The following is a 10,556-nucleotide window of genomic DNA, read 5'->3' as shown; positions in this document are numbered from 1 at the left end:
TAGGACCCAATATGTATTTCGGGATATTTAATGTTTCATCTTCCTCAATGCGTGTACTTTTTTTGTCAAACTGGCAAAAAACAGAGCTACATCTGCACTCTTATCTGCAAAGGTAAATCCTCTTTGCAAAGCTACGTTGATTCATGGACTCCTGCAGAGTCCCAGTGAATTCCGTTTCTGGATCCTGATATAAGATTGAATTCTGAAAGTACACACCGATGTACATATCGGTTAAGGCAGTGCAAGTTGCAAAGTGTCTTGCAAATACATGAAATTTGAAAGCACTTGAAATAGCAAACAGTTATGATGAACAATAAGATGATTAAATTCAGAAAAAGGATCGGGGAAAACTTTTCTCAAATGGAGAATAGAGAAATACCTGCCAGAAACAATTTTGAAAAATTCAATGAGTATCTCTTTCTTCAGATTATTTGGAATTTATTCAGATACCTGAGCGACGGAAGGACTTCTGGAGTGAGCCTTGTGCCCTGGACAGCTTTGCTGAAGTTCCTTAGTGCAGGAGGATTGATATCAAAGTGAAATGAAGTTGTGTGGTTGGTTGGTTGTTTTTCCCCCCTCCTCTCAGCTTGACTTCAACAACATCCCTGTAAGAGGGATCAAAGAAGGGAGAAATTTGCTGTATTTTGTGTGCTTTTCCTGAAGTTAGCTCAGGGAACAGAATAAATGATTTCTTGGCTTGATCCTTTCTCTCACTGATGCTAGCTTGATAGCACCCCATAGATTCATACAAAAGCAATAGCAAGCCTTTGAGGAGTCTGAGTTCTCCTCTGCGCTGATGTTGGGAACTCCACGCAGGATGATTCTGGCCACTGGAGTCTATGACAAGGTTATGAAACAGTATCACAAAAAGAACGTCTGACCGTTAAGACTTGCAGCTCTTTCTCTGTCAGTTCAGAGATGCACCCATGACACAGAGCCAAGTCTGTTTTTTAAGTGTCTTAAGTGAACAATAATATCTTCTTCCTCTAATTTCTGATTCTAGTCCAGAAAGCAGTCAAAAAGGACATTAGTGAGCTAAACTGTGTAATTTTAGCTTGACAGTCATAACAAAACAGAATATGTGGCAGTTAAACTTCTATGATGAACTTCTGGCTATTGTTGCAACAGATGTTGATGCATTTAAATATTTTCTTGCTTTCATAGGTATTTGCATATTCTCCTTTCCTGTGAGAAGACATTTTGTTTGCTGTAAGAAGCTATTATCCAGAGTGTTAATGGGTTTCCAGCTATTAAGGTGTAATGATATACCTTAAGTATTTAACTATAAATTTGAAAAATCTCCATAAGCAATCTCAAAGGAATACTTAAAATGCACTTGTAGTAAATTGGCTCATTTTCTTGTAACTTACTAGAAGTGCTGATATGAGAGGAGTTGTAATGTGAAAAGTATATTAATCTCTGGAGTTGCATTGTACGTATGAAATTATTACTTTCAAAGTTTAAGACACATGAGGTGATTTAGGCTCATGCTTGTTAATTAGAATCACAGTAGAAAAATAGTCACCATCTTTTGAGGTAAGGAATTCTAAATATAAACTTAGCATCCTTAAAAACAAGCAATGTAGTAATAAATTATTTGTTGCAGTGTATATTTTCTAAAGAATTGCTTTGGGGGAAGAGTGTCAACAGGAGGCCTTAAAGTTAAAGCTTGTTTCTTTCATTTTATAAAAGCAGTCTAGAAATACGTTCACATGAGATCATCTGTATTTATAAAAAAAAAAAAAAAAAAAAAAAAGTGGAGACAGTGGTTCTTGATCGCAAATCCTGAAGCAGCTAGCTTCATCCCATGCTACTGAGAGGGAGGAAAATACCTGTCTTTGGCCATACTATTTTTAATAAAAGCAACTCAACTCCAACTCTTTGATACACCCATTTCAGAAATAGTTATTAAAGGGTTATCTGATTTGTGTGTTTTTATTTTTTTTATTTTTTCCCTTTACAGAATGAGAGAGAAGTAGAGGAACTCCAATTAATCTCAATAATGTAATATTAGCCAGAAGTTATTTTTGGCACTGGGAGGCTGAATATCCTTGTTATTCCTGAGAACGCTTTGTGTAAGAAATGACTAACAATTTGTAAAACTGTTGCCTAGCAAACTGGGTCATGGAGACTCAACTAGACCCCGTGAAGGATGAGTTGCCCTGAATGGCCAACACTAGCCACATGCTCGTAAAACATTATACGTTGGACTTGGATGTGGATTTTAAAAGTCAAATTATTAAAGGCATCATAGTTTTCTTCTTTGAGACTGGAAGCAGATACAGGAAAACCAGCAGCGCTGGTGAAGAAGGCTGCCAGTCAGTTTGAAACCTGCAAAATTAGGGCAGCTGAACCCTGCCACGTTCGTGTGACAAATCTAAGTGCCTACTCATCTAAAATGAAATATAATGATTTTGCTGTCTGTGATAAAGGTGAAAAAGATGCTCCTGAGAAAAATGGTAACCATAGCAATGGGGAACAGACTTCTGGGATTTCTAGTTCAAAGAACTGCTGTGGCAGAGAATCACAGGAGCACAGATCTTTTTGCTGGTATTGGATTGCTGTGATTTATCCGTGCTAAAGGTTGAGGAGGTAGATGTTGCTGCTGTGGCAGGCCTTGAAAAATTTACAAGGTCTGCCAAGCTAACTGATGCTTCTAAAGAGCAGGGAAATCTCAGGAATCAGATTGTACATGAACTTGTGACTTTATCTGCAGATCGCTGGAAGGAACAGCTATACTATTACACTCACTGCAGCCTTGCGCCTGGCTGTGGAGAGCTTCTGTTTACTACTGGCACTTGGAGCTTGGAGATAAGGAAATTGGGGATTCAGACTCCAAGAGACTTCCCTCAAGCAATAAGAATATGGTACAAAATCGAACCGGAGGGGAGATCTGTTGCATGGACTACAGACCAGAGTGGCAGGTATGTAGCTATTACCTGAAAGGCTTTGTACACGTTAATTTTAAACACGAGTGCAAGACTATAGTCGTGTAGTGCTGAGCAGCTGTGTTAAGAGGATGAGCAGTCTCTATTGTTTTTATTTCATCCTTGGTTTGAATGCTATTGCACTCTTACAGGAGAACAAGTAAACTCTGTGCTCAGGAAACCCCAATGCACTTGCAGACCTTAAGCCTGGCTCAGTGATAGCATTTGCTCATTCTGAGTGGGAGTAAATGATTGTTGTGCATCAGATGTAAGCATGTGCAGGGAATAGGGAATCCTCACTTAAGGGAGGAGAATGTATACATGACGGGTTATTTTCGCTTTAATGCTGTGTCCTTTTTCCTTCCTGGCTTAAGGAACTGATCATACAGCATAAAGATCAGTATGCATAATGTTTAATAGAATTGCTCCCCAACTAGTCTTTTGTCAATGTTGTAATAAGTTTAGAGATGCAGTCTTTTCCTGCTTAGTCTCTCATAATCAACTTTTAAAATCTCCTTCATCTCTTATGTAAGATACAGTCTCAGTTTGCAATTCATTTGCTGTCATCAATGTAAGAATTGGTTTTTGTCTAGCTTTTGTGAAAGTACACAGTGCTGTACAGAAATTTTCAAAATAAGCTCTTTATAGGAGGGAAACTACAATCGGCTCTTGATTTATACAATTGTAACATTGTTTTACTGTGATGTTCAAAGTGGATTTTAATGGTTGTTAGTTCTTAATCTGTGATAGCTTAAAAACTGGGAGCAAAATTGGAAGATGAGGAAGAAAATCAGTCCAAGTAAATACTTGCTTTTCATTCCTGAACTAGAGATTTATTTTTGCCTTTCATTTCAGTTATGCTAATATAAATTAAGAGTCCCCTTACTAATATCCACATTAGGGAGGAGAAGGAGGCCTTTTAAACTGTACATCTAGTTTTTAGGCAATTTTACTGCTAAACCATGATCAGCCTCAAGCTCAGGAATGTCTGTCTTACATTCATTACCTCCTCCCATTATGCCTTCCCCTCCTAACCCCCCTAAAAGTTACTGAGTGCAGGAAATTTAACTCTATATTTACTCATAAAATTTCTGAATTGACTGAAGAACGCAAAGGTAATGCAATTGCCTATAACCACACAATGTGTCAGTATCTCCCTGTCCTTTTGCTTAAGTCTTTGAGATTAACTTTAGAAACACTCAGCTGGTATGGGACTCCTCTTCTGTATGTTGCCTCACATACATTTTTTTTTTAAACCATCTAAATCACTAACAACTTCTGACTCTTTTTCCCTGTCACTCCAAAGCTTTATGCTTATTTAGGGGCATTTCTTGACAATTGAACACAAATGTGTAGAATTTGATGAATCAGTAATGAAAAAGGAAAAGACAGTTTGATGTGAGTCAAGAAGCCTGGTGGTAGCATATAGTCTTAAGCTATTTTATTTTCTGTTTTTTTTTTTTTTGAGTATTCCAGAAACTACTCCCTGGCAGAAAATAAATTTTCATGTCACAGTTCTTAAAAAGCCTTCTTGTTAAAATTTTTTTGAAAAACTTTGTATGTGATGAACCCATAAATATAGCAGTCAAGTTCATTGTGCAAAATGCTGTCATGTTTTTCTTATTGTTTCCATAAATAAAGCCTATTAATAGTACTTCCCCTGTACATTTTTACATTTTATTCTCATGGGGGAATTCTTTAAATTGTCCCAAATTATGTGTATGATGCTTTCTAGGCAGATGTCAAATCCTTTCTCAAAGGAGACTGTAATCTGGGGTTTTAACCCCAAAGAAAAGTGAAGTGAATAACAAAGAGCAAGCATTGGGTAGTTGCTTCCAATACATTTCACAGAATTGCAGAATGGTTGAGGTTAGCAGGGACCTCTGGAGATCATCTAGTCCAACCCTCCTGCTCAAGCAGGGTCATCTAGAGCACATTGCCCAGGATCACATCCAGATGGGTTTTGAATATCTCCAGGGAAGGAGACTCCACTACCTCTCTGGGCAACCTGTTCCAGGGCTCAGTCACCCTCACAGGAAAGAAGTTTTCCCTCAGGTTCAGATGGGACTGCCTGTGTTTCAGTTTGTGCCCATTGCCTCTTGTCCTGTCACTGGGCACCACGGAGAAGAGATTGGCCTCATCCTCTTGACACCCTCCCTTCAGGTACTTGTACGCATTGATGAGATCCCCTCTCAGTCTTCTCTCCTCCAGGCTGAACAGGCCCTGCTCCCTCAGCCTTTCCTCATAGGAGAGATGCTCCAGTCCCCTCATCATCTTTGTAGCCCTCCGCTGGACTCTCTCCAGGAGTGCCATGTCTCTCTTGTACTGGGGAGCCCAGAACTGGACACGGGACTCCAGGTGAGGCCTTCCCAGGGCTGAGTAGAGGGGCAGGATCACCTCCCTCGACCTGCTGGCAACACTCTGCCTAATGCAGCCCAGGATGCCATTGGCCTTCTTGGCCACAAGGGCACATTGCTGGCTCATGCTTAACTTGTGGTCCACCAGGACTCCCAGGTCCTTCTCTGCAGAGCTGCTTTCCAGCAGGTCAACCCCCAGCCTGTACTGGTGCCTGGGGTTATTCCTCCCCAGGTGCAGGACCCTGCACTTGCCTTTGTTGAACTTCATGAGGTTCCTCTCTGCCCAGCTCTCCAGCCTGTCCAGGTCCCTCTGAAGGGCAGCACAGCCTTCTGGTGTGTCAGCCACATTTTTTTTTTTTTTTTTGTAATTCACAAAAATCTGTTAAAACAAACAAAGGTTTATTGGCTGGGTTTAGGCAAGTTGAGATATGTATGTGGAAAACGGGTATGGACGTAACAGGGCACACTTCCGTTTTCAGTACGGGAACCGAACACGTGGAATTTCAGCATTTTCCTTTTTGGTCTTTTGATACTTGAAAATACATTGATGTTCAAAAAGGGAGGTTGTCTTTAGCCTTAGAACTTTTTTTTTTAAATGCTTTTTGGAGCCTTTATACAGAAGCATTAACAAGAAGGCAAAAAAGAGAAAGCAAGTGTGTGCCTGTGTGTCAGAAATGCACGCACACATGCATATATGTATATAGATATACACACTTTTGTCTTTCCAAAAGTTAGAGTTGCATAGACTGCATCCATTCATAAAATTGACATGTAACTTGTAACAGTGATCAATAACATCATTATTAAAATAGAAAAAATTATCTTTGGTACCATATTTGTAATATACTCATCACTAGCAAGAAAGCTGTTTTATTTTAAAGTTTTTCAATTTCTCTTTACTAACACAATGCAGCAGCATTGGGGTTACAAACTAAGAAGGTAGTGTTGAAATTTAAGCAGAATTATACTTTTGTTTAAGTATTCTTACTAATATTAAATATTATACTTTTTTTAAAATAAAAGCTAAATTTTGGAGTTATAGTAACCTCTCTGTGAAGAGAAAAATGCATATGAAATATTTTTGATTACTGGGAAAACAAAGCATTTAAGCAGGTTTGCCTAACTCTTAGGAGTACGTAGCAGCGTTGAGTTAGCAAGGCTACTAGTGTATTTCAGAATAACTGCTTTCTCATGATCTTTGTTAATCCTTATTCCATAAAATTTTTTTTTAGGATTGCATCCCTTTATTTTTTTAAGAAAAGGGTTCAACCCAAATGTGTGAAAATTAAAGAGGTAATTTTCTTAGCAGACAGCTAGCCTTGCAAATTCACCTGTAGTGGGAGATTCCTCCTACTTTTCTTCTGCCTTACTTATTGCTACCTCTAATGCCATCATAAATTAGTTAATAATTTTGTTGATATTAGTAAGAGAAAAGAATTGATCTTATTTCCTCATCTTGGGGTTAGAAATAAAAGTGCATCTTTGATATGAAAGACATCAACAAAAGATGTTCCATGACACTGAAAGCTTTCAGTACTAGATTCTAATCCTGTTGCTACCTGTGTATTATTTATCTTGGCATACATGAAAAGGTCAAGCTATTTGGAGTAAAGTTGAGCACATGCATTTATTTTTTATACTGCAGCCTAGATGTTAGACATACAGGAAAGAGAAATTCTGTGAAATAAAGGGAATGAATTGAATTACTCTAAGTGTAACTTTAAATCTGTGATTTAGAAGAATGCTATGGAAAAAGTACTTTTTTAGAAGGTATTAAAGGAAGATTGTGTGGTTTCAGGGAGGCTTTTTAGAAGGAATTAACCTTGTGCTGATTCGAGAGGTCCCAAAATGGGAAATATTGAAAAATGTGAAATGAACTTGAATGAAGATTTTACAGTAATTTTTGTTTGGCCAATTTAAATGTCTTGTCCTTTAAAAATATTTTAGTACCTGTCCAGTCTACTATCTTATAATACCTTTTTAGATTAAAACATCAATATATTCTTAGAGAATTCAATAAATACTTTTACCTCTATGCAAACTTTTGAAGGTGAATGCAGCAAGCATAAATCTATCATTTAGTATAAGTGCTAATGCTAGCACTTACTCTGCATTTTTAATGCTTCTTTTCAGCTGCAGTGTTCAAATGTATTACAGACATAGCTGAACTGCACGGTTCTTTTGTTATAAATCTTGCATTTCCCTAATGTGCAGCTGAAGGACTAGAGGTAGATAGCGATTCGATGAATGCCCAAGTGAGGTGGTACCAAACATGAATAACACAATTCCTAGTTATTTGTTAGCTGCAGAGCACAGCAACAGTATGTAGATGTGAAGGCAAAATATATTTGAGAGCTACAGGGAGAAGATCGCAAAGAGGAGAGATTTATATCTTCTTTGAAACCAGTTGTTTCAAATTTGACTATCTTTAAGACATATGTGTTTTGAAACGCAGGTAAGTGTTCTAGGAGGGTAGTTGCAGTTGTTAAGATGCATTGGTAAAAAGAGCTATTCATATATTTGGGTACTTCCGAAGATAAGCTCTGAAAGAGCCATCATCATCTTTGGCTCTGCAGTCAATCAGACTGTCACACATAGTATGACCTATAGCCTTTATGGATTCTGAGGTATTCATTGCATTTTGATAGCGTATCTGATAATTTTCAAAGCAAACTTTACCCATGGAAGGTGGAAGTTGGAAAAATGAGTTAGATTTGAACACTTTCGAACTAGAATGTGTCATGAAAATAAATATCTATTCTTCAGTTGACATTAGTTAGCATCATTCTGTGCTCTTGGATGTTGCAAACACAGGAAGGGAATGAACAGATTGCTTTTCTTCATGGGCAAAGTTTGAGATAATATGGTACCCCAGAATCCAAGCAGGTCGCAGACTGAATCCTAACATGGTTGCGATCAGCTGTGGGGAACTGTCTCCTGTTGTTTTGTATAATTTTTTTTTCCTAATGCTGAATGGAGTAATTAATGAACAGTCTGAAGTTCCAGATCACTCATCTCTGAGTCAGTGATTTCTAAAGAACACACAGTATCAGATATAAAATGGGGGAGTAAAACAAAAATGAAAAATCCATTAGGCAGACCCTGAGTAAAAAAAAAAAAAAAAAAAAAACCAATTTCTCCAGAATTTAAATTTTCTGGAAATGTGGATGGCAACAATAAAAATGATTTCTTTTTAAGTTTATAATAAATCTTCTGAATTTACAGTCATAGCTAAAAAGGAAGACTGTGAGAAAGTAGGCTTATTTTAGTGAAGTTAATACTTTTACGGAGTTGCAGCAAGTTTTGAGTCTTGGCAGGACTAATGCCATTCAGGTGTAGGTGGAGTAAGCGGATGCCTGTGGTGCAAGGCAGAGGGAGGCAAAAGTGGGCACCACGCACCGGAGAAGGTGCCATAAAGCTGCAAGGCAGGGGACAGATGAGCAGTACCTGTTCAGGGAGAAGAGAGATGGACAGCAAGGTGCTTCGCCAAAACATGCGAATGGGAAGACTGTAGTTGGTCAGAGGAGGCTGAGAATGAAATAGTATCATGGAAATGCTGTTTTCCATTTCAACAGTAAAATCATTACTTAACTGCTTCAAACTTAAAATCTAAAAGGGAGGTGAAAACACAGATGACTGAAGAGCCAGCTTTGTGCTCGCTGAGTTGTGGATAGCGATCAAACCCGAGTGTGAGATGGTATTCAGAGAGAGGAGACTACTCCTAGACCTGGGGAAGTTGCCCGGTCTGGAGTGAAGTTTATGCTATTACTGACAAAATGATACAAACAAAAAGACCCAAAGCAGAAGGTTATTCAGAGATCAAAGCCTGTTTAAAGAAACTCCTCACAGTTTCAGATAGCATCATAAGCCCAGGTAAGACGGATGCTATGAGAAAGAGGGGAAAAAAAAAAAGTCAAATATAGTTGATTACCATGCTTTACTAGAGTTTTTGAGTATTAGCAGTGTGCATACCTCATGAACAAAAATTGTTAACAGCTCCAGTACCTCATAAGGGATGCACAGGAATTTTAAACTGGATGCAGCATCCAAGCAGTGAGCTGCCAGAAACAGTGATGCAAACACTAAAAACAGAACTGGCAATTGATGGTAGTAGGTAAAACTCGGGGTTTCATATTGTGATTTTCTTTCAAGCATCTGCTAGATGTGCACAACGAGGGCAAAGAAGCACAATAAAGGGAGTATGCAAAGTAAGCATATAGTAAATATAGTGGGGGGAAAAAAACAACAATTTGCAGTGATGTGGGGGATGCAGAGTCAAACTAAGAGTGTGCGTGAACTTGAGGGGCAAGAAAACAAAGCAGCATTTGATTTCAGAATAGAGCTGAGAAAGTCCAGCTGTCTCACAGTTCATATCCATAGGCGAACTGTCTTATCATTAAAAACAGGCTTACGAAGGAGCTGGATTTTTTTTTTAGTCACTGATGTGGAAATGATAAAGCAATCTGCAAATCTCCTATTGTCTTGGTCAATAGTCAGTGATTTTCAATCTTTACTACTAATTTAAGAGTAACAGGAGATATAGCTACTAAATTAAATTGTGTTTAAAGGCAATAGGATGGCAGTTTCTAACATGTTACCAGAGTAGTTTTAAAAGGCCTACACGGAATGAGAAACCTAAAGGATTGGTCAGATGTGTGACCTCAAATAGAGGAAACTTTTTCATAACAACACTGATGAAGCTATTAGGCTTATTGCATTTGCCAAAAATGTAGGCCAAGGTAAGTGGAAAAAAATCCTTATTGTTAGAGGCAAAATGCTTCCTGGGAGCAGAATAAGTAATAAGTTGGTTTATTTTTGGATGTGGAAAAGATCTACCCTGACTTAACATTATCATCATTGCTTCCTAGTGATGGCTGTACCAGAAAATAGGACTTTTGAACAGAAGATTGTGCATACTGTGTCCAGTGCAAGTAGATTTGATATATCTCTCATGTCAGCCGTAAATTAGTGGGCAAAAGCCTAAGAAATTTGCAGCAAAGTGGGAGTTTAGAAATCTATCCAGTTGTTGGAAAAATAGCATCAGAATAATAGAGATTACCAGAAAAGTCACTCATCTCATAATTGTATTTAGTACTTTTAAATTGGAGAATAGTTTTAAGGGCATAAGTAGTCATCAACTGGTGTCTTATTCAGCAGGAAAATGAAAACAAGAATGTCTGCACTGTTGGAATCCAATGATGATCATTGGCACTTTGTAGATATGTAGAGAAGGCAGAACAAAAAACTTCATATGCTTTGGGTCTCAGGAAAT

The 10,556-nt window shown here is 38.1% G+C and overlaps 1 pseudogene; it reads left to right on the top strand.

The window, feature by feature from the left end:
• The first annotated feature begins 2,110 nt into the window (after positions 1-2,110).
• The window catches only part of LOC104148639 (aminopeptidase O-like), a 199,263-nt pseudogene continuing 190,817 nt past the window's right edge, over positions 2,111-10,556 (top strand).

The sequence above is a fragment of the Struthio camelus genome, chromosome W (assembly GCF_040807025.1).
Source record: "Struthio camelus isolate bStrCam1 chromosome W, bStrCam1.hap1, whole genome shotgun sequence".
NCBI lineage: Eukaryota > Metazoa > Chordata > Aves > Struthioniformes > Struthionidae > Struthio > Struthio camelus.
This window is presented reverse-complemented; position numbering and strand designations above follow the sequence as displayed.